Genomic DNA, 11,188 nt, shown 5'->3' on the forward strand with positions numbered 1-11,188 from the left:
TGCTTGGGTATTCCTTGAATATTACCTTGGGGTGCCTTGGGCATCCCCAAGCTTAGGCTCTTGCCACTCCTTATTCCGTAGTCCATCAAAACTTCACCCAAAACTTCACAACACAAAACTCAACAGAAAATCTTATGACTCCGTTAGTATAAGAAAATAAATCACCACTTAGGTACTGTTGTCAACTCATTCTAAATTCATATTGGTGTTATATCTACTGTATTACAACTTCTCCATGGTTCATACCCTCCGATACTACTCATAGATTCATCAAAATAAGCAAACAACACAAAGAAAACAGAATCTGTCAAAAACAGAACAATATGTAGTAATCTGTAACTCTTGAATACTTCTGTAACTCCAAAAATTCTGAAAAATTAGGAAAACCTGGGAAATTTGTGTACCAAACAGATGCAAAAAGAATCAGATCAAAAGAACGCTTCTGTGAATTATGAAAATTATTTTCCTGGGCGAAAAAGTTTCTGTTTCTCAGCAAGATCGAAACAACTATCACCGTAAGCCATCCCAAAGGTCTTACTTGGCACAAGCTATAATACATGATTACTACAGTAGCATAATCATGTGAACACACCAAAACAGTAGGTATAAATGTTGGGTTGTCTCCCAACAAGCGCTTTTCTTTATTTCCTTTCTAGCTAGGCATGATGATTTCAATGATGCTCACACAAAAGATAAGAATTGAAACATAATGGGAGCATCATGAAGCATATAACAGTCACATTTAAGTCTAATCCACTTCCTTTGCATAGGGATTTTGTGAGCAAACAACTTATGGGAACAAGAATCAACTTGCATAGGAAGGCAAAACAAGTGCAACTTCAAAAATTTCAACACATAGAGAGGAAACTAGATATTATTGCAATATGTAAGAGCACATGTTCCTCTCTCATAATAATTTTCAGTAGCATCATGAATGAATTCAACAATATAACCATCACATAAAGCATTATTCTCATGATGCACAAACATGTAAATTTTACTACTCTCCACATAAGCAAAATTCTTCTCATTCAGAATAGTGGGAGCAAACTCAACAAAATAACTATCATGTGAGGCATAATCCAATTGAAAATTAAAATCATGATGACAAGTTTCATGGTTATTATTATTATTATTTATAGCATACATGTCGTCACAATAATCATCATAGATAGCAACTTTGTTCTCATAATCAATTGGAACCTCTTCCGAAATAGTGGATTCATCACTAAATAAAGTCATGACCTCTCCGAAACCAGTTTCATCAACATAATCATCATAAATAGGAGGCATGCTATCATCATATAAATTTGCTCATCAAAACTTGGTGTACTAAAAATATCATCTTCATCAAACATAGCATCCCCAAGCTTGTAGCTTTGCATATCATTAGCATCATGGATATTCAATGAATTCATACTAACAACATTGCAATCATGCTCATCATTCAAAGATTTAGTGCCAAAATTTTTAATGCATTTTTCTTCTAACACTTTGGCACAATTATCAAAATCCTTATTTTCACGAAAGACATTAAAAAGATGAAGCATATGAGGCAACCTCAATTCCATTTTTTTGTAATTTTCTTTTATAGACTAAACTAGTGATAAAACAAGAAACTAAAAGATTCGATTGCAAGATCAAAATATATACCTTCAAGCACTAACCTCCCCGGCAACGGCGCCAGAAAAGAGCTTAATTAACGGGGTGTTAGTGCCCCTTACCCAGCCTCCCCGGCAACGGCGCCAGAAAAGAGCTTGATGTCTACCACACAACCTTCTTCTTGTAGACTCGTGTTGGGCCTCCAAGCGCAGAGTTTTGTAGGACAGTAGCAAATTTCCCTCAAGTGGATGACCTAAGGTTTATCAATCCGTGGGAGGCGTAGGATGAAGATGGTCTCTCTCAAACAACCCTGCAACCAAATAACAAAGAGTCTCTTGTGTCCCCAACACAACCAATACAATGGTAAATTGTATAGGTGCACTAGTTCGGCGAAGAGACAGTGATACAAGTGTAATATGGATGGTAGATATAGGTTTTTGTAATCTGAAAATATAAAAACAGCAAGGTAGCAAGTGATAAAAGTGAGCGAAAACGGTATTGCAATGCTACGAAACAAGGCCTAGGGTTCATACTTTCACTAGTGCAAGTTCTCGCAACAATGATAACATAATTGGATCATATAACAATCCCTCAACGTGCAACAAAGGGTCACTCCAAAGTCAGTAATAGCGGAGAACAAACGAAGAGATTATTGTAGGCTAAACCACCACAAAGTTATTCTTTCTGATCGATCTATTGGGTTATTCCCATAAGTGTCACAAACAGCCCTAGAGTTCGTACTAAAATAACACCTTAAGACACACATCAACCAAAACCCTAATGTCACCTAGATACTCCAATGTCACCACAAGTATCCACGGGCTTGATTATACGATATGCATCACACAATCTTAGATTCATCTATTCAAACCAACACAAAGAACTTCAAAGGGTGCCCCAAAGTTTCCACCGAAGAGTCAAGACAAAAACGTGTGGCAACCCCTATGCATAAGTTCACAAGGTCACAGAACCCGCAAGTTGATCACCAAAATATGCATCAAGTGGATCACGTGAATATCCCATTGTCACCACAGATAAGCACATGCAAGACATACATCAAGTGTTCTCAAATCCTTAAGACTCAATCCGATAAGATAACTTCAAAGGGAAAACTCAATCCATTACAAGAAGGTAGAGGGGAAGAAACACCATATGATTCAACTATAGTAGCAAAGCTCGCGGTACATCAAGATCGTGGCAAACCAAGAACACGAGAGAGAGAGAGATCAAACACATAGCTACTGGTACATACCCTCAGCCCCGAGGGTGAACTACTCCCTCCTCGTCATGGAGAGCGCCGAGATGATGAAGACGACCACCGGTGTTGATTTCCCCCTCCGGCAGGGTGCCGGAACAGTGTCCCGATTGGTTTTTCGTGGCTACAGAGGCTTGCGGCGGCGGAACTCCCGATCTAGGTTCTGTTCTGGAGGTTTTGGGATATATATAAGAGGTGTTGGCGTCGAGAACAAGTCAGGGGAGTCCACGAGGAGCCCACAAGGATGTGCCATGTAGAGCATTGTAGACATAGAAATTTGCAAAATACATACGGATCTGAATGTGGCAGCCCCGTTGACTAAACTTCTCTCACAAGCAAACATGATCACACCTTAGTACTCTTTGGGTGTTAATCACATGGCGATGTGAACTAGATTATTGACTCTAGTAAACCCTTTGGGTGTTGATCACATGGCGATGTGAACTATGGGTGTTAATCACATGGTGATGTGAACTATTGGTGTTGAATCACATGGCGATGTGAACTAGATTATTGACTCTAGTGCAAGTGGGGGACTGAAGGAAATATGCCCTAGAGGCAATAATAAAGTTGTTATTTATATTTCCTTATATCATGATAAATGTTTATTATTCATGCTAGAATTGTATTAACCCAAAACTTAGTACATGTGTGAATACATAGACAAAACAGAGTGTCCCTAGTATGCCTCTACTTGACTAGCTCGTTAATCAAAGATGGTTATGTTTCCTGACCATAGACATGTGTTGTCATTTGATGAATGGGATCACATCGTTAGAGAATGATGTGATGGACAAGACCCATCCGTTAGCTTAGCATAATGATCGTTAAGTTTTATTGCTATTGCTTTCTTCATGACTTATACATATTCCTCTGACTATGAGATTATGCAACTCCCGAATACCGGAGGAATACCTTGTGTGCTATCAAACGTCACAACATAACTGGGTGATTATAAAGATGCTCTACAGGTGTCTCCGAATGTGTTTGTTGGGTTGGCATAGATCAAGACTAGGATTTGTCACTCCGAGTATCGAAGAGGTATCTCTGGGCCCTGTCGGTAATGCACATCACTATAAGCCTTGCAAGCAATGTGACTAATGAGTTAGTTTCGGGATGCTGCATTATGGAACGAGTAAAGAGACTTGCCGGTAACGAGATTGAACTAGGTATGATGATACCGATGATCGAATCTCGGGCAAGTAACATACCGATGACAAAGGGAATAACGTATGTTGTCATTACGGTACGACTGACGGTGTCCTGGACTAGGGGGTACTCACCACGTCATGTCCCGATCTGTTAGATTGGGCCGAGGACCCCCATGGCCGTATACTCATGGGCCAGTTCGGACAGCTGCCGCATACAAGGAAGAATCCACAAGACTTGGCGATCAAGACAAGGACTCCTCCCCACCGGCGTATTCGGCTAGGACTCTTGTTATCCTAGGCCTTTGGTGCATTATATAAACCGAGGCCAGGCTAGTCGATATAGACAACAACAATCATAATCATAAGCTAGCTTCTAGGGTTTAGCCTCTACGATCTCATGGTAGATCAACTCTCGTAATACTCATATGATCAAGATCAATCAAGCAGGAAGTAGGGTATTACCTCCATCGAGAGGGCCCGAACCTGGGTAAACATTGTGTTCCCCGCCTCCTGTTACCATCCGCCTTAGACGCACAGTTCGGGACCCCCTACTCGAGATCCGCCGGTTTTGACACCGACATTGGTGCTTTCATTGAGAGTTCCGCTGTGTGATTGGCAAAAGGATCAATGGCTCGACTGCAGATCAACTGCGACGTCGGCTTCTTCGTCACCGGCTCGGCCGGTCACCTTGGCTGGACCGAGGACTGCGCCCTACCTCCGATCGTCATGTTCGGATGAGGGCCTTCATCAACATCAACTCCGATCTCTATCAAGATCATGGAGGAATCATCCAGGGAGCCCGGGGGCTCAACGTCAACATTGCCCTCGGGCGACCGTGCTGTTTTTCCGGACAGCGAACTTGTATCTGCCGCCACCGCCTTCTCAAGTGTCGTTTTAACGATTGCTTCGGTGGAATTGTGCGGAATTGAGTCTACAACAACCCAGAAAATTTCGTTCCGATGGAGGAATCTCTGGCAATCCGCGGTATACCGGAGCCCTGTCAAATCTGGACGGGAATCTGGACGAGTTTAGGGCGTGGTCTCCAGAGCCCAGCTCAGACGTCCCTTGGAAGATCCAACCGTTGATCGGCTGCAGAATTCCTATATCTACCACCCCTCAAAATTTCAGCTCGATCCGACCGTCCAAACTTCGGGAACCTTCCGATTAGTGCATCACTTTTCGGATCTGTTTTCTGCGCGAAAACGAATCCGACCCGAGTTCGTCTTTTTTATGAACGGGATTTCGGACATCCTTTTTGAAGGAAGTTTTGTATGGGGTATTGTGTTTTGTTCCCGAACACATCCCACTAACTTTAAAATCTTTTGAACATGATCTTCACCATCATGCTGGTGTCAAACCAGTCCGGCAATATTGCTCCAAGGTTGCCGACCTGCGCTAGACACGTCGTCGCTTTGCTGAGCCAAGCTCAACTTCTTCGGATCATCATCTCGGCAAGCCGAACAAGAGTTCTTCATCGCGAAGGATAAATCATCACCGACATCACCGCCCCACGGATTACACGGAGCGGGCACACCGGCATCGCCGCACGGTCACTTCATCAAGCCGGCATTGACCACGTCACGACCTGCATCGGCAGGGCCGCACTGTTGCTCCTTCAAGCTGGTGTCCATCACGCCGACCTACTTCGACTCATCGGCTGACATCGAGGCTTCGACATCTCGGCTGGACCGGGGGCTTCGCCATCTCTTCATCAACCTACTCCGGAGACTTCGGCGTCACTAGCCGACCAACTCCGTCACGTTAGCTGGACCGAGGGCTTTGCCTCGGCGAGCCAACCTTTGCCAGCATCGCCATGCCGTCGCTTTATCACCCATCGGGCAATGGGTGTGCGGATCGAGTCCCAATTTTGGGAATCACCTTTCTTCGGATTGCTACAACAAATAAACTAGGTGCTATTAATCCTAGTATTTTTTGCTTGTTTGGGTTCATTTTTCCCAAGGAATTATTACTCTGGTTTGTCCATCATATGTACGCAGGTCTATCAAATAGTGGCCGCATTAACGACGGTCGCATGGTGGTTCAGCCAGTTTCTGTACATAGTCCGGCGAACGCCGCATCCGGAACTCGGACCGACCTGTGAATTCAGGCTTTGCCACGCCTTTACCGCATCACGCCGACGCCCTGCATCGACATTGACTTCGGCGCCAGGCCATATTTCTTTTATTACTCACTTTGCATAAATTATTTATTATGCAACGATTTTTATTTTTATTATTACTATTATCTCCGGTTTGCACTATTTTTTGTGCACAGGAAAATGATCCGGGTTGGGCAGTATCGTCAACTCGGCGTACTGACATACCACGTCACCTCGGCTGGACGGGGGGCTTCGTTAACACTTCATTACCCCATGCCGGGGACTTCGGCATCACTCTACCGGCCTGCATTAACCGTGCCATGTCACCACTTCGGAGTGCCGAGCTCTTCGCTCCGCCACCTCGGGACCGCCTTGGGGGATGCAACCTTGTCCCGCATCAAGCTCGGACCGCGTCATCAATACCGAACACATTAACCAGCTAAGTTGCCTTCATGCTCAAAGTTTTAAATTTTTAACTTGTGTTCGGTTCGACCAACCATTATACTTTTTTGGAAAAAAGTTGCTTGTAAAAAATCTCCTTGTCAAAACTTTGTTTGTGACACACAAATTCAAATACCCCGTTTACTTGGGTGCTTCCTTTATGAAGCCTTTCCTCTTGCAAATGATTACACTTGTACGGCTTCGTTCCTTGTTCGTGTATTACGCCACAATATGCACCATGTTGACTTAAGCAATTTGCAAGCTGGGTTGCCTCGCTCCTGTGTTTACCCCTATGTTCCTGATTGTTCGGCTAGGGAGCAAAGGGAGCACCTCTGCGATTGTCACGATCGGGTCATCCGAGCCGGACCTCAGACTGGGTGAAGCCAAAAGCTAGCGCTCTTATTGTTTTCAATTATGGTTGGCACACAACGGAACTCACGAGTACAAAAAATCTATTGCACAAGTCTCATAGTAACAATGAGCAACCGAAGAAAGGTATCGGTGGGGGTACTATTTTCTTCGAAGATGCTTCTTACAGTTTGTCAGTAATATAGCATAAGTTCCCTGAGCGCGCTTTGTCTGTTACAGCCTTATGGCCTGATTGCCTGGTTATCGGAAACACCGTCGATATTTTCGACAGGTGGAGTACATAACACTTTTCGGTCCTTGACCGAAGAGGGAGAAGCCGACGGTCGGTTAAGACGCGTTTAAAGTTCGGGTGAACAAAGATATGATATTAGTACTTCGGTACATAGAATCATTTTCCATAGAATTCTTTTACCCAAGTCACTTGGAGGCTCTTAAATTTATATGAGCCGTTTTATAATAGGTGTTCTTCTTCTTATTCATTGCAAAGTTTTTTTTATTATTATTGTTTATCGTTCCTTTTTTCGACACGAGTGTGTGGTCACTAGCCGGGGAGCCTAATTTCTCTCTCAAAGCCGCTAGAGTTTAGTTTGCTAAACTGGCCTAATGAGAAGTACTCCGCCTTCGGGATAGCAGGTTGAAGCCGTAGGCTGACCCGCTTGAAGTCTTGAGATAGGATGTGTCATGTTAAAGCACAACAGAAGCACTTTTTTTCTAAAGTCCAATTTTCAGATTGGCACCGAACACTTGATCTTGTTCGGACGTCAGGTGTTCACTGACGTTTTTTGGTTTTCCAAGCCTATGGCACTTTTAAACTATATGTGTGTTTCCAGCATTAGTCTCGTAGTGCAACGCCGGACACTAAGAGATTCGGCAAAAACATTCTCAGATATTGCCATATATGCATTGGTTTCGAATTGTTTCTTCGGTCAATAGTTGGGTTGCCCGGCTCCTGTGCTTGCCTCCTACGTTCCGCTCTGTTCGGCTAGGTGTGCAAAGGGAGAACCACTGCGATTGTGCTTCCAGCTCACATGGTTAAGCACCTCAGTGGAGAAAGCCCAAAACTGACTGTCACAATAGGCGTAAACTGGTCAGCGATCCGATGACTATGTTAAATGACGGGCCGTTCATAACATTGGCCGAAGTGTTTACGGCTTGACCTCGGCTGTCGCCGAACACTAACCGGGGGCTCATAGCTAGCTTCCCCAGTTTAAAGCTCCTATGACTAAGCGAAAGTTATAAAGCCCGCATACCTGATTGCCTCGTTTCCGCTAACACAACTGCCTTCGGGCACCGAGACGTCGGCTAATGGTTCTCTTGTTATTGCGGAAACATCCTGCGTAGTATCTACAAAGGGGTAGAAGCCGACGATGGGCCACTTTCAACTGATAAACGGTCGCAATGGAGTCAAAATAATGATGTAAAGTACTTGGATACATAGAATCATTACACATAATCTGTGATTTTACTCTGGATATCGATCCTTAATTCGGCCACCCATGCTCACATTAAGGCTCGGGGGCTACTGGGCTTTGCGCTCATTATTTACAAATATTAAGGGGGCACATCGATCCCTTGATCTGGTGTTGCCACCCGACCAGTGTCTCGGGGGCTACTGCATTGCCTATTCAATGTAGAAAATTCAAAGGGCTTAGTGTTCGGCTTGATCAAACTATGGGAAAGCGCGTCTTCGGACAACAATAAGTACCATCTGGACCTATCTGGCATCAAGCTAATATATCACGGCGACTTCTCACGACCCTCTCTCAGGGGCCCGTCTGCTAATCATTATTATTTCTAATATATTACACTGCGTTTTTATTCCTATGTATGCCGCCGAGCTAGGATTTGATCCTCAGGCCGATTTCGCGCATCGGCCTGAGTCTCAGGGGCTACTGGGAACAGCGGTTTCATGTTTTCCTTCAGGTGCATCTCGGGTTTTAGACCAACACACACCTTGAGGGCTACTGGATATACATATACCGGCTATATATCTCGGCAGAGAATAAATTGCACCAATCAAAAATATTCACAAAAATTAGCCCGCTGTCGGGTGGTGCACCACCTCGGAAGCAGTTCAGCATAAAGCTCGGGTGCCAGTGGCTGGCTCCATAGAGGGCATTTCCGGCATTAAGCTCGGCTAAACTCCTTCAACTTTTTTTAACCAAGGTAATCTATGACACCTCGGATATAGTCTGGCGTTGGAGCTCGGATACAGTCCAGCGTTGGAGCTTGGACACAGTCCGACGTTGGTGCTTGGCTGCAAAGGATACCTCGAATGCAGTCCGGCGTTGGGGCTCGGATGCAAGAGGACACCGCCGCACTAGAACAACTTCAAACCCGAGGCGTGGCATAAAAATAACAAGGCATTGATAAAGGCTGAAGACTTAAAGGGCTCCTCGGATGCCCGACGTGTAAACTCTTCGGATGCACTTCGGCGATCCTCAAGATCGAAGATGAGAAGTTTTGTTGAACCAGTTTTCAAGACCGACGACCGAAGATGAAGAACAGTTCGGAAGAATCAAGGAGCGTCCCTAACTTGAAGACCGGTTCAGGGGGCTACTGACGGTGTCCTGGACTAGGGGGTACTCACCACGTCATCTCCCGATCTATTAGATTGGGCCGACGACCCCCATGGCCGTATACTCATGGGCCAGTTCGGATAGCTGCCACATACAAGGAAGATTCCACAAGACTTGGCGATGAAGACAAGGACTCCTCCCCACCGGCGTATTCGGCTAGGACTCTTGTTATCCTAGGCCTCTGGTGCATTATATAAACCGAGGCCAGGCTAGTCGATACAGACAACAACAATCATAATCATAAGCTAGCTTCTAGGGTTTAGCCTCTACGATCTCGTGGTAGATCAACTCTTGTAATACTCATATCAGCAAGATCAATCAAGCAGGAAGTAGGGTATTACCTCCATCGAGAGGGACCGAACCTGGGTAAACATTGTGTCCCCCGCCTCCTATTACCATCCGCCTTAGACTCACAGTTCAGGACCCCCTACCCGAGATCCGCCGGTTTTGACACCGACAACGACTGATAAAGATCTTCGTAGAATATGTAGGAACCAATATGAGCATCCAGGTTCCGCTATTGGTTATTGACCGGAGATGTGTCTCGGTCATGTATACATAGTTCTCGAACCCGTAGGGTCCGCACGCTTAATGTTTGATGACGATTTGTATAACGAGTTATGTGTTTTGGTGACTGAATTTGTTCGGAGTCCCGGATGAGATCACAGACATGACGAGGAGTCTCTAAATCATCGAGAGGTAAAGATTGATATATTGGAAGGTAGTATTCGAACACCGGAAGGGTTCTGGAGTGTATCGGGTACATACCAGAGTACTGGAGGGGTTACTGGAACCCCCCGGGGAAAGATATGGGCCATAGGAGTGAGGCTAACCAGCCCACAAGGGGCTGGCACGCCCCCCACAAAGGAGGAGGCCGAATTGGATTGGGGAAGGGGCGGCGCCCCCCTTTCCTTCTCCTACTCCCTCTCCTTTCCCCCTTCCCCCCTCCGGAAGAAGGAAAAAGGGGGGGGGGCGAATCCTACTAGGACTGGAGTCCTAGTAGGACTCCCCTCTCCCTGGCGCGCCCCTTGCTGGCCGGCCTCCTCCTCCCCTCCTTTACATACGGGGGCAGGGGGCACCCAAAGCACAACAGTTGTTCTCTTAGCCTTGTGCGGTGCCCCCCTCCACAGTTTACTCCTCCGGTCATAGCGTCGTAGTGCTTAGGCGAAGCCCTGCGCGGATCAAATCACCATCACCGTCGCCACACCGTCGTGCTTATGAAACTCTCCCTCAACCCTCTACTGGATCAAGAGTTCGAGGGACGTCATCGAGCTGAACGTGTGCTGAACTCGGAGGTGCCGTACGTTCGGTACTAGATCGGTTGGATCATGAAGACGTTCGACTACATCAACCGCATTAACCTAACGCTTCCACTTTTGGTCTACGAGGGTACATGGACACACTCGCCCCCTCTCGTTTCTATGCATCTCCTAGATAGATCTTGCGTGATCGTAGGAATTTTTTTGAAATTGCATGATACGTTCCCCAACAGTGGCATCCGAGCAAGGTCTATGCGTAGATGATATGCACGAGTAGAACACAAAGAGTTGTGGGCGATAATAGTCATACTACTTGCCACCAACATCTTATTTTGATTCAGCGATATTGTTGGATGAAGCGGCCCGGACCAACATTACATGACCACGTTCATGAGACCGGTTCTACCGACGTGCTTTGCACACAGGTGGCTGGC

This window comes from Aegilops tauschii, chromosome 4 (assembly GCF_002575655.3).
Source record: "Aegilops tauschii subsp. strangulata cultivar AL8/78 chromosome 4, Aet v6.0, whole genome shotgun sequence".
In the NCBI taxonomy this organism is placed as follows: domain Eukaryota; kingdom Viridiplantae; phylum Streptophyta; class Magnoliopsida; order Poales; family Poaceae; genus Aegilops; species Aegilops tauschii.